The sequence below is a fragment of the Hemitrygon akajei genome, chromosome 22, assembly GCF_048418815.1.
Source record: "Hemitrygon akajei chromosome 22, sHemAka1.3, whole genome shotgun sequence".
Lineage (NCBI taxonomy): Eukaryota > Metazoa > Chordata > Chondrichthyes > Myliobatiformes > Dasyatidae > Hemitrygon > Hemitrygon akajei.
In genome coordinates this window covers 62447841-62465655 of record NC_133145.1, presented here as the reverse complement: position 1 = coordinate 62465655, position 17815 = coordinate 62447841, and the positions used below count along the sequence as shown (strand labels likewise).

Here is a 17815-nt window from a genome sequence, read left to right as displayed (position 1 = left end):
TGTGCAGGAGGGAGGCCCATGGGCTGTCGGACCACCATATGATCTCCAATTCCTCAATCCTCTTGAACTCCTCCTTCGCCAGTCGGAGCTTGTCCGGGGGAAGCCTTCGAGCACGGGCGTGGAGGGGTGGTCCTTGTGTTGGGATGTGGTGCTGTACGGCGTGTCTGGGCATGGCTGCCATGAACTGCGGTGCCAGAACCAATGGGAAATCTGCCAGGACTCTGATGAAGTTGTTGTCGGACAGCGTGATGGAGTCTAGGTGTGGGGCCGGCAACTGGGCTTCACCCAGGGAGAACGTTTGAAAGGTCTCGGCATGGACCAGTCTCTACCTTGGCAGGTCGACCAATAGGCTGTGAGCTCGCAAAAAATCCGCCCCCAGGAGTGGTTGGGCTATGGCAACCAGTGTGAAGTCCCATGTGAACCGGCTGGAGCCGAACTGTAGCCGCACTGTACGGGTGCCGTAGGTCCTTACTGTGCTGCCGTTCGTGGCCCTCAGGGTGGGACCCGGTTCTCTGTTGCGGGTGTCGTAACTCGTCGGAGGTAAAACGCTGATCTCAGCTCCGGTGTCGACCAAAAAGCGGCATCCCGACTGCTTGTCCCAGATATAAAGGAGGCTATCCCAATGGCCAGCTGCCGTAGTCATCAGCGGCGGCTGGCCCTGGCGTTTCCTGGGAACTTGCAGGGCGGGCTACAGCGGCGGGCTTCTGCGCCTCACCACTGGTGGTAGAAGCACCATTGTTCGTTGGTCTCCTCATCCCTGCCTCTGGGGTTAGTGGGCTCTGCGGCCGGGCCTGGTCTGGTCTGCTGCTGGGAGCATGGCCTGGTGATCTGTGTGACGGACGCCCCACTCTCCTTCTTGGCTTTCCACAGCACATCTGCCCGGGCCACCACCTTCCGGGGGTCACTGAAATCCGCGTCGGACAGCAGCAGGCGTATGTCCTCGGGCAGCTGCTCCAGGAACGCCTGCACAAACATGAGGCAGGGTATGCCAGGGACAGCATCTCATTCATCAAAGCCGACGGTGGCCTGTCCCCCAAACCATCCAGGTGCAGTAAGCGGGTAGCTCGCTCGCACCATGAGAGTCTGAAAGTCCTTATGAGCAGGGCTTTGAATTCTGTGTATTTGCCGTCCTCCGGGGGCGACTGTATGAACTCCTCAACCTGGGCGGCTGTCTCCTGGTCGAGGGAGCTCACCACGTAGTAGTAACGTGTGGCATCCGAGGTTATCTGCCGAATGTGGAATTGGGCTTCTGCTTGCTGGAACCATAGGTGAGGTCGCAACGTCCAGAAGCTTGGCAGTTTTAACAAAACTGCATGAACAGATGCGGCGTTGTTCATCTTTTGGGCCAAAATATCGTTTGGGCTGTCGGGGTCACCAATTGTAGCGGTGTGCTACACGCAGCGCTGAAATAACGACACGTAGTCGGTGAACTGCAGTTGCAAAAGAGATTTATTCAAACTTCGCAGCCTCGCTTTAAAGCCTTCCTGATCCCGCCCTCCCCTGGTGGGAATGCGTATTCACAGTCCTGTCCCGCACGTGGGCTTTTCCCCTTGTTAGTGAAGCAGGCTTGGCGCCCTCTTTGGGATCGGCCTCAATGCCGGCGCGTGCCACTTTGTGAGCCGGTTCGTGTGCGCTGGGAAGTGGGTTGCCACAACTAGATATTTTCCCGAACTCATCCAACAGTAAACAATCCTATGAATGATTTTTCTGGTTCACTCAAATAAACTAAGACATCATCCGCGAATAGTGCTTCTTTCTGTTCAATCCCTGCCACCTTGATACCTTTTACAATTTCGCTGTCGTCTTAATTCAATGTATAGTGCGAAGAGGAGAGGAGAAATTTGGCATCCCTGTCTAGTTCCTCCCGCTAAAACAAGAGTCAGAGAGGTCCCCATTTATCTTAATTCGAGCTATAGGACTGTCATATAAAGTCTGGATTACAGGCAGTCCCTGAGTTACGAACGTCCGACTTAGGCAACTCGTACTTACGAACCAAGGAAGGAGAACGCTGTCTGCCATTTTAAGTCGTTGCCATTGACACTGTGTTGAGTGTTTAACTTTGTATTTGGCTTAAATTGTTCTTAGTAAGATTCACCCTGACCCAGCCCCCGCCCCCCCCCCCCCCCCCCCCCCGTTCCGGTTGGCTGGTGGCGCAATGAGAGCAGCGCTGGGCTGGAGAATGGAGGTTCATGAGTTCGATCCAGTGACAGACCACTCCCGTGCCGGGTTGATGTCGATCTAGTGACTGCCGTACCATCCGTGCTGGGTTGATTTCGAGCTTAAATTCCCACGCGGAATATTGTGGAGGATCAAATACCCAAACCCAGTACAGCCCCCACTTGTCCCATTTGGCCTGTCTCAATGTGGTTGTCCTTAGGACCCAGTGGACCTCGGGAGTCGGCAGACCTTGGGACCTGCCGCCCGCAGTGTTTCTGTTCTGTTGACGGGGTGCGGTGGTCCTTAGGAGCCAGCGGAGCTTGGAACCCGCTGCCTGCAGTGTTTCTCTTCCATTGACGGGAAACGATTGCGATTGAAAATAAAGTGGAAATGATAAAGCGTTTGGAAAGAGGTGACATGCCATCGGTCATTGGAAAAGCATTAGGCTACAGTCGGTCAACGATCGGAACAATTTTAAAGGATAAAGTGAGAATAATGGAGCATTTGAAAGGCCCTGCCCCGACGAAAGCTGCAATTATTACTAAGCAACGCAGTGGTTTAGTTATTGGAATAAATACGTTTCTTAAGTGTTTTATATGCATAGAAAGGTAAAATATATACAAATGTTTGACTGACGCTAAATAATACCGGATGTACTTGTTCTGACTTAAGTACAAATCCAACTTAAAGACGGACTCAGGAACGGAACTCGTACGTAACCTGGGGGCTGCCTGTACTTTAATAAACTTTTCTTGAAACCCGAATCTTCCTAACAATTTATATAGGAATACCCACTAACTGAATCAAAAGCTTTCTTGGTGTCTAATCCCACTACCATTGTCTCTGTCCCGTTCTTAGTAACCTGTTCTAGTATGTGTAAAGTTCTCCTTATGTTGTCCTGAGTTTGTCTTTGCTGAATGAATCCAGTCTGGTCTAAGTGGATGAGGCCAGGTAGAAGCTTTTCCAGTCTACGAGCTAATATAGATGTAAATAATTTATAATCCAAATTAGGGACACTGACTAGCCGATAATTACCGCATTCTAGTTTATCTTTACCCTCTTTAGGAATAACTGAGATAATTGCCTTTCTCCAGGAAAGTGGAATTTCTCCTCTCTGTGAGATCCAGTTAAAGGTGTTAAGTAATAATGGAGCTAACTGTGACTTCAGCGATTTGTACCACTCTTGAGGTAAACCCGTCCGAGCCTGGAGACTTTCCGGCCTTTAACCTAGAGATGTCCATGTTTAGTTCTTTGGCAGTACCGGTTCTAATAGGCATTCATTTTGTAAATCTGTGAGCTTGGGTAATTCTAAAGAATTCAGAAAAGTGTCTATATGGGACTCATTGGAGGCCCGGGGTTGAGAGTAAAGCTCTCGATAATATGTTTCAAATCTCTTGAATTTTCCCTATTGTACTCTCAACAAGCTTTGTTTTTGGATTCTTTGTTCTATGAATTGTATTGTCTGCTTGTTGTTTACATAATTTATATGCTGATAATCTAGCTGATTTACCTCCTACTTCATGATTCTTTTGTCTCAGGTAAAGAAAATTTCTTTGAGTTTCCAATGTATAAACTTCATCAATTTCACTTTGCCGTTTCTTAATTTCCTGTTTTAAATTAGAATTAATTTTGTTGCTATCTACAACTTGAAGTTGTTTTAATTTTCCTTGAAGGTCTGCTAATTTTTGCGCTTTGAATTTTTTCATGTAGTGGTAATGGAAATAATTTTTCCCCTCAGTACGGCTTTCAGTGTATCCCATAAGATCACTGGCGATGTTTCTCCCTGTCATTAAGGTCTAGGTATTCTTTAATTTCTCCCCTTATTCTCTCCATTACTTTCGTGTTATTGAGTATATGTGAATTTAACCTTCATAGTGTTTTCCTCATTTTCCTTTACAGAATTAGAGACATATAGAGACTGAGCTATGGTCCGACAGATCAATTGTTGCAATGTTACACTCTTTTATCCTGAATCTATCTATGTTAATTTTTTTTTTTACTGAGTTAAGTATTGTATGTAATTAGTTTTGCTACAACAAGTGTATGGGACATTGGAAAAAAAGTTGAATTTCCCCATGGGGATGAATAAAGTATCTATCTATCTATCTAAATATTTAAATATAGTCTATCCTTGAATAAGCTGAATGAGGGGAAGAGTAATGTGTATAGTCTTTACTAGTGGGGTGTAATTCCCTCCACACATCTATTATTCCCAACTCTTCCATCAATTATTTCACTTTCTTAGTCAGAGGTTTATTCTGAATAACTGTTCCTAAATAATCTAATACAGGGTTTAACCTAATATTGAAATCCCCATCTGCAAATTACTACCCCTTGAGAGCTGGCCATTAGGTCAAAAATGTGTCTATAGAGTGACCATTCACTACCTGGTGGAGCATAAACATTCAGAAATGTTATTTCAGTACCTTCTATTTTTCCTGTAATCTTTACAAATTGTCCATCCTTGTCTTTAATCTCTGAAATATGTTCATAGTTAAGAGCACTTGATGTTAAAGTAGTTACTCCTCTTTTGTGGCTCAGTTTATATGATGAATAAAATACATGCTTAAAGCCCATTCTTTTTAATTTTTCATGTTCAGATTGGCTCGTGGGTTTCCTGAAGGAAAGCTATTTGTGTCCTCTCTTTTTTCAATTTAGACATAATCTTATTTCTCTTAATGGGATTCAAAACCCCATTAACATTATAGGAAATTATTTTTACCGGTTCAATTTGCATGTTTCTCTAGTAGGAAAGAAAACACTCCTTTTCTAAACAAACAGTAATCAATCCCTTCTCAACAGAAAACCAAACCCTAGGCATTTTTTGAACGTAGAGCATTTGAAAATTTCCCCCGACTTCCAACAGTGAGGCCTGAGCACCGACCTGCCTCAGTTCAGAGGGATAGCCTCTATCTTCAGTCTTTGTTAACAGGGCTTTCCGCAGTATGAACAGTCGTAGAGAATTCTCTCCTTTTTATGTCTTGACCATATTGCTATCATTCAAGTTATTCCATCTAGTTTCAGTTACCAGCTTTAATTTTACTTTTAAGTCCAATTTACTCTTTTCAGTCATTTCTCTTATTAATTAATCTATATTCACTGTACGCTCGCTTCTGAATACTTGCAGCTTTTCCTTGTAGCTTAACACTCTGGTTCGAGTGGAGTGTTCTCGCCACACTGGCTGCCATGGCTTCTGCCGAATTCTCTCCAGTAGCGACTCCGGTAGGGTGATAACTTTTATGGGCGTTGCCCGGTCCGCCAGGTCTGACGTTGCCTCCTTGTGTTTGTCCCTTCGTCGTAAAAAGCTCTTAGCTGAGTTGGGTACGGGGTCTGGAATCTGATGATGTTTTCCTTCAGGATCCTCCATGTTTCCGCGTATTCCTTCCGTCTGGCGAGGATCCCCGGTGCGTAATCGTGGTCAAAGCTGATTTTACAGTTTCTCCACATAAAGCCTTTCTTTTGCCATGCCAGTTTAAGCACTTCTTCCTTCGTTCTGTAACTGAGAAATCTGACTAGAATCGATCTGGGCTGGGCATCTGACGGAGGCTGACGCGCGGTGGGCCCTTTGTATCTGTAGGTCTTTTGCATCTGGTATATCAAGGTTCTCTCTAAGCAGCTTCTCCACAAAGGGCATCACCAATCTGGGTTTACCTTCAGTTCCTTTGGGAACTCCATAAATCCTCACATTTTCCTTTCTTGGGCGGCCTTCTTGGGCTATTAGCTTCCACTGGAGCTGCCCTTGTAGCTTTAGCATTTCTGCTATCACTTCCTCTGAATTTTGCAGCCTCTTCTCAGTCCCTACAATCCTCGCTTTGGCTTTATCTAACCTGAAATTAGTTTTTGCTATTTCTCCTTTAATATCTTCCAGCTGTTGTTTATATCTCGTCGGAAATTACAAATCTCTCTGAGAATCAAAGTCAGGTTCACCAAATCTTCCTCATGATCTCCGTCCTGGCTAGCTGTGGAGAAGCTAGGCCCCTTGACTTGCTGCATCTCGTTGTATTTATCAGCCTTCTGAGTGGACCTTTTATTCTTGTACTTGGACACCATCCTTGCCTCTTTTACTGATATAGTTATACAATACTAAATATTTGTCTAATTTCAACTTTGGGCAGTTTATATTCTTTTTTTGTCGAGAGACCTTTCCCTACGCTGCCATTCCCTTAGTGACCTGGAAGTCCTCTCCAATTCTGTAACATTTTTCATTCACAGTTGCATACAGAATCTTCTCCTGTAGCTTTGCTCTGTACTCCACCTTCCTCCATTCATGGACTATGAAGCTAATGAGACTATTTTTGTTACTGACTTTGGTCAGGAAGCTCCTCCACTGCCTCACCATCTGTGTGCCTGTGATACCTTGCAACTCATGACCAGTCTCTTCACCCCGTAGAGATCTTTCACCATTCTTGATAGAGTTCTCCTTGTATGTGTTGAACACAACATCTATTCTGCTACTCTGACTGCCTTCCCTCAGAGCCACACCCAGAATTGTTGTGGCAACATCTCTGAAAGTAACTTGATCACCTTTCACTCTTTGGACCAAGTTCATTCCATCAACCACAGTAGCAGAGTTTCTTGGGAGATGCTCTTCTACTGCTACATTGTTCTGCAAGGTTGTGGCTAAAGTAGCTTTATTTGTCTTTCTCAGCAATCATTCTGGTGCGGACAGGGCCCAGGACAATGGTCCAAGGGGATGAAAAAGGATATCCTCCATACGTAGACTGCGTCCTTGTGCCATCACTATGATGCGACCAAACAAAGACCTGTCTGCTTTCAAGATGATCGCCTTCCCATTTGATTGATGATCGCTCTCCCATTTGATTTCGCTTCTCTCTTCTTACACATATCACTGAATGTTTTCAGCTTGTTGGTTTTCATTGTGTCATGAAATTTCTTTGCTGGTGGGTCTTCCTTCAGTCTCTCATTCTTGAAGGTTGCATAGCAATGCTCACAAAGCACATATGCCTCATCGGGTCGTAGGCAATGTCCTTGGGGGGGGGGGATTTGCCGTAGAGATGCTAATGAGGTGCCGCTTCTCTGCAAATGGGTTGATCCATTCATGTACGAGGCTAACCACTGCTGAAATTGCTTCCTCATCTTTCTGGATTCTTGGCTGCTGTAGCTCCGCCTGACAAAGCTCTGATTTGTTGCCTTGCACCATCTCCCTTAACTGTCTCAGAATGCACTGCGGTGCTCAGCTGTTATGTAGTAATGCTTGATAGCTCCAGCATTCAGGCTGAACTGTGGTGTGCCACCAGGAGTCTGTGTGTCTTTGTTCACTGGCTTCAGTAGCCTGGTCCATGGGGATCTGCCCAAAGGGGTTGTTACTTGACAGCTGCACTGAGAATTGGCTTGTCTTGAAGGCCTCATACACAGAAGAATTCTTCTCTGGGAGGTTCATCATCTGAGCAAAGTAAGGGGACAGGTACCTGGCATAATTCATCTTACAGGCAAAGCACCATTGGATCATGGTTCTTATAGCATGGAGGTTACCATGCAAGCTACCACCGCTGCAATGCTATCATATATTTTCTAGCACTAGGAGTGTAATACCTTGCCAAAAATCACTATAAGAATTATCACCCCCCCCCCCCGGAGATGGTACCAGTGGCTAAATTTGGGGTCCTGGCTCATGGACAAAAGGGATTACGGTCGGCCCTCCTTATCAGCGGGGGATTGGTTCCGGGACCCCTTGCGGATACCAAAATTCGCAGATACTCAAGTCCCTTATGCAACCTGTCTCAGTGCGGTGGACATTAGGGCCCGACGCCAGATCTCTGAATGCGCAGTGTTTCTGTTCACGAAAATAATCACGATCATGATTGAAAATAAAGTGGAAATAATAAAGCGATCAGAAAGAGGTGAAACGCCATTGGTCATTGGAAAAGCGTTAGGCTATGTTGGTCAATGATCGGAACAATTTTAAAGGATAAAGTGAGAAAGGTTCTGCCCCGATGAAAGCTACAATTATTACTAAGCAACGCAGTGGTTTAATTATTAGGTTTTGGGTTTTCGATCCTCACATCAACCCGGCACGGTGGAAAGCGCACTATAGAGTGGTCTGTCCTGAGTCCCAAGAACTTCCGTTCCTGAGCCTGGCACTGAAACATATGTTCTTAAGTGTTTTATATGCATAGAAAGGTAAAATATATACTATATACTAAGACAAGCTTTTGACTAACTGACGCTAAATAATACCGGATGTACCTGTTCCAACTTAGTAAGAGAACTTCTGATTTTTTTCGATCCCGATCCACGATAATCCATGCACATCCTCCCGTATACTTCAAATCATCTCTAGATTACTTATAGTACCTAATACAATGTAAATGCTATGTAAAATGGTTGTTATACTGCATTGTTTAGGGAATAATGACAAGAAAAAAAGTCTGTACGTGCTCGAGCAACAAGTGCTGGAAGAGCACTTCTGGGTTTTTGCATTCCGCGGTTGGTTGAATACGCGCGTGCGGAATCCGCAGATAAGGAGGGCCGACTGTATTGTAATTTTGGAATTGCAGATGGGGATGTTTGGCTTGAATCACTGATTGAAGAAATTTTTTTCAAAAGTTTACCAGCATTACGTGTAATCTCACACCCTGCCCTCAGCCCTTCAATACTTTTTCAGCTATGTGGCTGGCTCCTTTTTGAATATACTATTGAAAATATCTCTCTCCTATATTTGGCAGTGCCTTCCAGACCTTGGTTGCTTTGGCAAGTGTCTGTTAATGGTTTTAACTTCACAAAGGTGATCATTTTCCTTGTTTTGATCCTTTTCTGATTTTAGACACCTATTCGCACCCTTCTCAACTTCCATTGCTCCAAAGGCATTTTCAGCATTCATCTATCCCCATAATTAGTCTGTAGCCATGTAATGGTTTTAATAAATCTCTTCAAAACTTTAAAGCCTTTACTAGACAGCATAGCCTCTGAATAGGATGTCCCTTTAAGTTCAAAGTAATTTATTATTGATGTATAACATTATACAGCCTTGAGATTTGTCTCCTAACACAGCCACGAACAAAGAAACCATATATAAAAAAAAGACCCCAAAAAAGAGAAAAATCTTTGAACTATAGAACAGAGATGCTGAAATTCTTTCACCAGAGGATGGTGAATCTGTGGAATTCATTGCCACAGATGGCTGTGGAGGCCAAGTTGTTGGGTATATTTAAAGGCTGATAAGTTCTTGATTAGGCAGGGTATCAAAGGTCACGGGGAGAAGGCAGGAGAATGGGGTTGAGAAGGATATTAAATCAGCCATGATGGAATGACAGAACATTCTCCTGTCTTATGGTCTACTACTTCCATTAGGTGTGTGTGCGCACTCCTTCAGTTTTGTCAGAAAAGGTTGTTGCTTTTGTTATTTTGTCTCTCACTGCTTCTGTTAGCCCATTGATGGGATAATCTCACCAATTTATCCTAATACATTCTTGACCTTACCATGAGAGAGAGACTCTTTTGTCTTCATTCACCCCAACCTGCTCTGCAAGTATAGTTTCTCATTCCCTAGTTTGAAAGTCTTTCACCGTAAGAACTTTCCCTTTTCACAGAATGCCTGACCAATGAGTGTGTCCTGCAAGTTCTGTTTTTATTTTGAATTGATGTTGTGGGAAGGGCAGTGTTAAAGTGATAATGGATGAGTATAGCTAACCTAATGTCACCTCAATGTACTCTGCCTCTCCCGATACAAAGCTCCTACGTGACCTCACAAAATGCTGGTGGAACACAGCAGGCCATGCAGCATCTATAGGGAGAAGCACTGTCGACGTTTCGGGCAGAGACCCTTCGTCGGGACTAACTGAAAGGAAAGATAGTAAGAGATTTGAAAGTAGGAGGGGGAGGGGGAAATGCAAAATGATACAAGACCGGAGGGGGTGGGGTGAAGCTGAGAGCTGGAAGGGTGATTGGCAAAAGGGATACAGAGCTGGAGAAGGGAAAGGATCATGGGACAGGAGGCCTAGGGAGAAAGAAAGTAGGAGGGGAGCACCAGAGGGAGATGGAGAACAGGCAGGGTGATGGGCAGAGAGAGAGGAAAAAAAAGAGGGAGAAAAAACTAAATATATCAGGGATGGGGTAAGAAGGGGAGGAGGGGCATTAACGGAGGTTAGAGAAGTTAATGTTCATGCCATCAGGTTGGAGGCTACCCAGCCGGTATATAAGGTGTTGTTCCTCCAACCTGAGTGTGGCTTCATCTTGACAGTAGAGGAGGCCATGGATAGATATATCAGAATGGGACCTGTTAATTATAGGCTTTAGTTGTTTGACTGCTGCATAATTTGATCTATTGTTGCTTTAACACTACAGACAATATGGAGATTGAGAAAAGAAAAAGCTGCTTGTTTATAGAAAGAGTAAAAGTAAAACCAGAGGAATTATGGGTCTATCAAGGCACTTTGGAAAACTGACAATGGACGTAGTTTGATTTACAAAGAATTAGTTTACTGTAAAATTTAGGAGTATTGTTTTGGTAACAGATGCTAACAATTTGAGTACCATAGGACATAGTAAAACATCGATATAGAATCCTGTTGATTACATTTTCTTCCAACTGCATCCAATGAATTTTTCCCCTTCCATTCACAGAAGTTGAATGTTACTGGCAGCATTTACATAAACACAAGATTCTGCTGATGCTGGAAATCCAGAGTAACATCCCAAAGGCTGGAGGAACTCAGCAGGTCAGGCAGCCTGTTGAGAAGCTGTTGTTGTTTTGGGACAAGATCCTTCATCGGTACTGGGAGGGAAGGGGAAGGAGAACAAACTGGTAGGTGATAGGTGAGATCAGGTGTGAGGAAAAGTTGGTGAATGGGGGGAGCGGGGAGAAAATAAAGAATTTTAGACCATTATTACTGAATATCCATCGTTCACTCACAAATGACAGAGCGAAGCCAATACCGCCTGGTCAACTGTTTACTATCCAAATACTGATGTGTACACCAGTTCTATGAGGATATCAAAGCAAATCATCAAACATTGTGTTATTTCACAACTATCTAGCTCGTGCCAAGCCAGTGTGAAGAGTTTCCTGTGAAAACATCCCACTGTTCAGGTTGTGGGGGAAAAAAATTTGCTGCTTCATTTGGCAATAAAGATAAATGTTTGTCTTTATGTGTGTGGTTTTAAGAATTGAGGAATGGCCTTCCATGCTGGGTGCCAACAAAATTTTATCATGTTATATTGAGCACACGTGCCATAGATTTGCCATTCCTGTAGCTAGAGAATGAAAACAGGTAGTCCCTGAATTATGAACGTCTGACTTATGAACAACTCGTACTTACAAACCAAGGAAAGAGAACACCGTCCGCCATTTAAAGTCGGATTGCGACGCCATCTGCCATTTTAAGTCGTTGCCGTTGACACGGTGTTAAGTGTGTAACTTTGTATTTGGCTTAAATTTTTCTCAGCGCCAGGCTCGAGAACAGAGGTTTCCGAGTTCGATCCAGTGACAGACCGATCCTGAGTGCGCTGTCCATCTGTGCCAGGTTGATGTCGAGCTCGTAACTCAACCTCGTAAAAAAAAAACTGCCACCTCCAGTTTAAATTTCCATGTAGAATATTGTGGAGGATCAAATACCCAAACCCATCACAGCCCCCACTTGTCCCATTTAACCTGTCTCAGTGCGGTGGACTTTAGGACCCGGCGGAGCTTGGGACCTGCTGCCCGCAGTGTTTATGATCCGTTGATGGGAAGCAATCACGATTGAAAATAAAGTGGAAATAATAAAGCGTTTGGAAAGAGGTGAAATGTCATTGGAAAAATGTTAGGCTACAGTCGGTCAACGATCGGAACAATTTAAAGGATAAAGGGTAAAGTGAGAATAATGGAGCATGTGAAAAGCCCTGCCCCAACGAAAGCTACAATCCTTACTAAGCAATGCAGTGGTTCAATTATTGGAGTACATATGTTTCTTAAGTACTTGTTTTATATGCATAGAAAGGTAAAATATATACTGTATACTAAGACAAACATTTGACTAACTGACGCTAAATGATATCAGATGTACCTGTTCCGACTTACGTACAAATCCGACTTAAAGACGGATTCAGGAGCTGAACTCATTCGTAACCCGGGGACTGCCTGTATACGTTTTTTTTGTTCTTTGTCCTTGGAATGTAAAGCTAACACGTTGCAACTAATTAAGTATTTGAAATTTAGTTAATATTCTGCACCCAAGCACATTGTGCAACATGCACAATTGGCACCAAAGTGATTGTCTTGTTAATTTGTTTTTGGTGGTATTTGGGGAATAAATATTACTCAGGAGCAGCATGAGTTCCCCTCCGTTTCAATTACCCTTCCATTAGGGAAGTGTATGGGAGCAAAGTTAAATGTTTAGTGTAAATGTTGGCATCTGATAATGAGATGTTCTTAATAAAACTTAAATGTCACTTATTCTGTGACATTGGTACTGGTGAGACATGGTGACGCTTTGCAGGCAGCAAACAGTGCTAGCAATTCTACTAAATAGACATTTTTGGGACTAAGAGCAGTTAATCTGCAGCTTGTAATTTCCCACTGGAAAGTGTGATTTATCTTTTTTGAACTGTCTGTATGGCATTGCATTTTTGTGCTATCCTGAAATATTCAATGAGTTGGACTTGAGTTTGTAGGTATGGTTGTAGCAGCTGTTGTTAAAGTGGGCTTGGGGTTGCACTGAAGCGGTGGGGCCCAGGCCCAAGAACAGATAAAGAAATGATTTGGTCAATTTAAGCGCCCGAGTCAGATTAAAAAGATAAAGGTGCTGAGGGCAGAGGAGGAACTGGGCGGTGTTCAGTTTACTAGTCTGTGAGGCTTTATTGCTTCATTGCTGAACTAACTTTGTAACTGCAGCCTGTAGCCATCAGCACTTGCCTCAGCACTGTGCCTGTAGCCATTGAGCTTCTGGCCTAGCTGCAATTCTGAATTGGCTATGTTGTTGTGGACTTGCTTTCAGGGACTCTGCAGTTCATGTTCTAAGAATTGTTTGCACTATTTGTTCTTTTCTGCCCTTTTGATGTATGACTGTTTTTGTAGTGTGGGGTTTTACGTGAATTCTGTTGTTTCTTTGTTTTGTGGTCGCCTGCAAGAAGACAGATCTCAGTTTTATGTGGTATACATACCTTGATAATAAATGCACTTAGAACTTTGAACCCCAAATTGGGTTCACATTCTTATTTGGGACTTGAGGCTATTAGATTGATTTGAAATCGTACAGCTTGACACCATTTTGCACTATCTAAATAAAAACTAGCTTGTCCCCTAGAGAAGGTGAGGTTCTTGTGATATTTTTCTGTAACACAGACCCTTTCTTCTCCCCATTGAATTCCATATTATAAATGGAGATGGGTTCCTATGGGAAGTTTTACACTCAACAGAGCGCTCCCATGGGCATGCAGTCGATAGGCAATGGAATTGTGATTGCATTGTAGAAATTTGGTGTTTTAATGAGCTAGAGTTGGTGCTATGTTGTTTGATTCTTGAACAACATTTTACTCAGTGGCCATTTTATTAGGTACAGAAGTGAAATCTGGTGTGGTCTTCTACTGCTGCAGTCCATTCACTCTAAGTTGAATGATGTGCTTCTGTATACCACTGTCATAATGCGTAGTTATTTAAGTCACTGTTGCCTTCCTGTCAGCTTAACACAGCCTGGCCATTTTCTTCTGAGCTCTCATTAAAGTGTTTTCTTCCACAGAACTACTGCTAACTGGATTTAATTTTTTTTTGCACCATTCTCTGTAAACTCTAGAGCAGGGGATCCCAACCCGGGGTCTACAGACCCTTTAGTTAATGGTATGGGTCCATGGCATAAAAGACTGGGAACCCCTGCTCCAGAGACTTCTGTGCATTCAAAATCCATAGTAAATTTTGTTATCAAAGTATCTATGTCACCAAATACAACACTGAGATTAATTTTCTTGTGAGCATACTCAACAAATCTATAGAATAACCATAACAGAATCAATAAAACACTGTCCAAGGCATTCAACAAAGGCATTCACTGTCCAGAATACAACAAACATTGCAAATACAAAAAAAGAAATAATATTTATGAGTTATTTATTAAATCAGCAATAAATCTTAACAACATGAGATGAAGAGTTCTTGAAAGTGGCTCTATTCTCTCTCTTTCAATCTTTTTATTAATATTTAGAATATTATGAATGAGATACAATTCAAATAATGGTAAGGGATTACAAATATATAGACTCCCATTATACATAAAGTAATACATAAACAATGAATAGAGCATAAGTAAGTTTCCCAAAACATAAACCATATAGTATATATATGAACAAGGTAAGTTTAGATATTTCATAATATATAGTGTAAAAAAGAGAAAAAAAAATCTATCTAAGAAAGTTAGCTAATCTACTAATCTAGTATCAAGAAAAAGAAAAAAAAACAAAGAAAAAAAAGAGAAAAAAAAAAGGGCTGTTCATAGTATCTCACGAGTATACATAAACATCAATGACGTCAACTCAGATCCTCTCAACATACATACGATTAAAGCTGAAAAAAAAACCAATAAGCCCGGCACAGGGCCATTACATCATATGAAAATATTGAATAAATGGTCTCCATATCTTTTCAAATTTAATAGAAGTATCAAATACAGCACTTCTAATTTTTTCTAAATTTAGACATAACATAGTTTGAGAAAGCCAATGAAATACCGTGGGAGGATTAATTTCCTTCCAATTCAACAAAATAGATCTTCTAGCCATCAAAGTGAGAAAAGCAATCATTCGACAGGCGGAAGGAGATAAGTGAAGTAAGTCCATCATCGGTAAACCAAAAATTGCAGTAATAGGATGGGGTTGTAAATCAATGTTCAATACCGCCGAAATAATATCAAAAATATCTTTCCAATATTTTCTCAAAAGTGGACATGACCAAAACATATGAGTTAAAGAAGCGATTTCTAAATGACATCTGTCACAAATAGGGTTTATATGAGAATAAAAATGAGCTAATTTATCCTTGGACATATGGGCCCTATGTACAACCTTAAATTGTAATAATGAATGTTTGGCACATATAGATGATGTATTAACTAATTTAAGAATTCTATCCCAATTCTCAATAGGAATAATAAGATTAAGTTCTCTTTCCCAATCATTTTTGGTCTTATCAAAGGGCACTGAACGTATCTTCATAATTATATTATAAAGTTTTGATATAAGCCCTTTTTGAGTGGCTCTATTGGTTATGGGAACATTTCAGTACTGGAGTAAATTAAGTTACCCCTTTGGTTCGGGAGTCTGATGTTTGAAGTGTAATAACTGATCCTGAACCTGATGGTGTGAATCCTGAGGCACCTGTGCCATCTTCCTGATGGCACCAGTGAGAAGAGAGCATGTCCTGAGTGGTGGGCATCCCTGATGATAGATGCTGCTTTCCTGTAATAGCGTTTCATGTAGATGTGCTGAATGATGGGGAAAGCTGTACCCTTGATGGACTAGGTTGTATCCACTACTTTTTGTGGAATTTTACATTCAAGGGCATTGGTGGTTCCATCCCAGGCTGTGATGGCAGTCAGTATACCCCTACACATCTATAGAAGTTTGTCAAAATTTTAGATGTCATGCCAAATCTTTGCCATCTCCTAAAGAAGTAGAGCTTTTGCCGTGCTTTCTTCGTAAGTGTACTTGTGTGCTAGGCCCCAGGACAGGTCCTCCAAAGTGATAACACAGAAATTAAAAGCTGGTAACCCTCTACACCTCTAGTTCTCTGCTGAGCACTGTCTCATGGACTTCTGGTTTCCTTCTCTTCAAGTCAATTATCTTCAATAATCTTCTATAATCTGCTTGCTCCTTGATCAGCAGTTTTTGAGATACTCAAGTCCCCTCCTTTCTGGCACCAACAATCATTCCATGGTCAAATTTATGTAGATCATGTTTCTTCCCCATTCTGATGTTTAGTCAACTGAACCTCTTGATCATGTCTGCATGCTTTGATGCATTGAATTGCTGCCACTTCATTGGCTGATTTAGATATTTGCAATAATAAGCTGGTGTGCCTAAAGGTGGCTACTAAGTGTACATTTTGAGAATCAGGTTTATCATCACCATTTGATATGTTTGTTTTACCATGTGAAATTTGTTAACTTGGCAGCAGTTCAATGCAATACATAGTATAGAAGGAAAAATAAATAAATGGATACATTACAGTATATGTATATTGAATAGATTAAAAATAGTGCAAAAACAAATAATATATATTTTTAAAGTGTGATAGTGTTCACTGGTTCAATGTCCATTTAAGAAATGGATGGCAGAGGGGAAGACATTTTTGTAAGCTTCCTTATGCAGTTGAAAAGTCTTTATTTTTATAAAATTTTATTCAGTGATACAACGCAGAATTGAGTTTTCCGGCCCTTTTGAGCCACACTGTCCCTGATTTAGCCATAACCTAATCATGGGATAATTTATAATGACCAATCAACCTACCCAGAAAAGTAGGAAATTGTGATCAAAAGGTCAATTTGCTAGTACGGGTGCAGAGTTTGCGTTAGATTTCCACCATCTTTGGTGCTAGAGCAAAACAAAAGAACCGAATACAAAATCAGCAGATCAATATTCGGATCAGGAGCATCAACAGTGGTAATGGCTGTAAAAAAAAAACTCTAGGGAATAGACTTGTCACTCAATTGACCAGACAAGGATCAGTTCACTGGAATGAAAGTTACTACTACATAATGGTGTGCCAGATGAGGTTCAAGAAGAAATCGTCAAAAAATAAGTTTCAGTAAAAGACGTTCAAATGTGAGAATCAGGCAGCCCTTTGCAACCAAATTGACGTTAAAGATTCTCTCTTGCAAGTTATTGTAAGCATTTAGTATTGAATAAATATAGCTATTAACTACTATAATTCCACTGAATAAGTATTATTTACTGATGTAGAACCAGAAAGAACCATCCTGTATCAAATTCAGATTTTATAACCATATAACAATTACAGCACGGAAACAGGCCAACTCCTTCTAGTCCGTGCCGACGCTTACACTCACCTAGTCCCAGTGGCCCGCACGGCCCATAACCCTCCATTCCTTTCCTATCCATATACCTATCCAATTTTACTTTAAATGACAATTACAAAATGACAAATTTTGCCAAGTTTGTTTTTTCCTCAGTCAGGGAACCATTGGGACAAGAGTCTATTAACCAATTTTGAAAGCTTCATTGATTCATCATTGCATTAGTTGAAGTGTGAACCATCCATAAAGAGTGCTGCAGTTACTTAGCCAGATTTCTTCAACAACACCTCACAAACTCTTAAGCTTCTGCCCAGAGTAGCTACACCAACCTGTGCATATTACCCTCTAAGCTGCAAACCATCCTTTCTGGGATTCTGTCACTGCTCCCTTAATATTGCTGTGATTAAATCCTGGAACTTTATCCTATTATGGGAGTACCTTCAAGACCAGTAGTAATTACAGTGATTACATCACTGAATTTTTTAAAAATCCCAAGAGAAAAGTGTTACATAAGTTATAAATTGATATTTGGAAATCTGAAACTTTTTGTTACAATGTCATTCTTTGTCTGGTTTCATGTTTTCACAATAAAACATCTGCTGTTATGTTGCATTGTGGTATTTATACGAGCAGTTAGATTCTACAGGAGTTTGTATGAAAGAAATGAACAAGTCTGAAAATGTGAAAACCACAGTGTT

The 17815-nt window shown here is 41.8% G+C and overlaps 1 protein-coding gene across 1 annotated transcript in view; it reads left to right on the top strand.

The window, feature by feature from the left end:
* suz12b (SUZ12 polycomb repressive complex 2 subunit b) overlaps positions 1 to 17815 on the top strand; it is an 81264-nt gene that overhangs the window by 22294 nt on the left and 41155 nt on the right. The window lies entirely within an intron of this gene.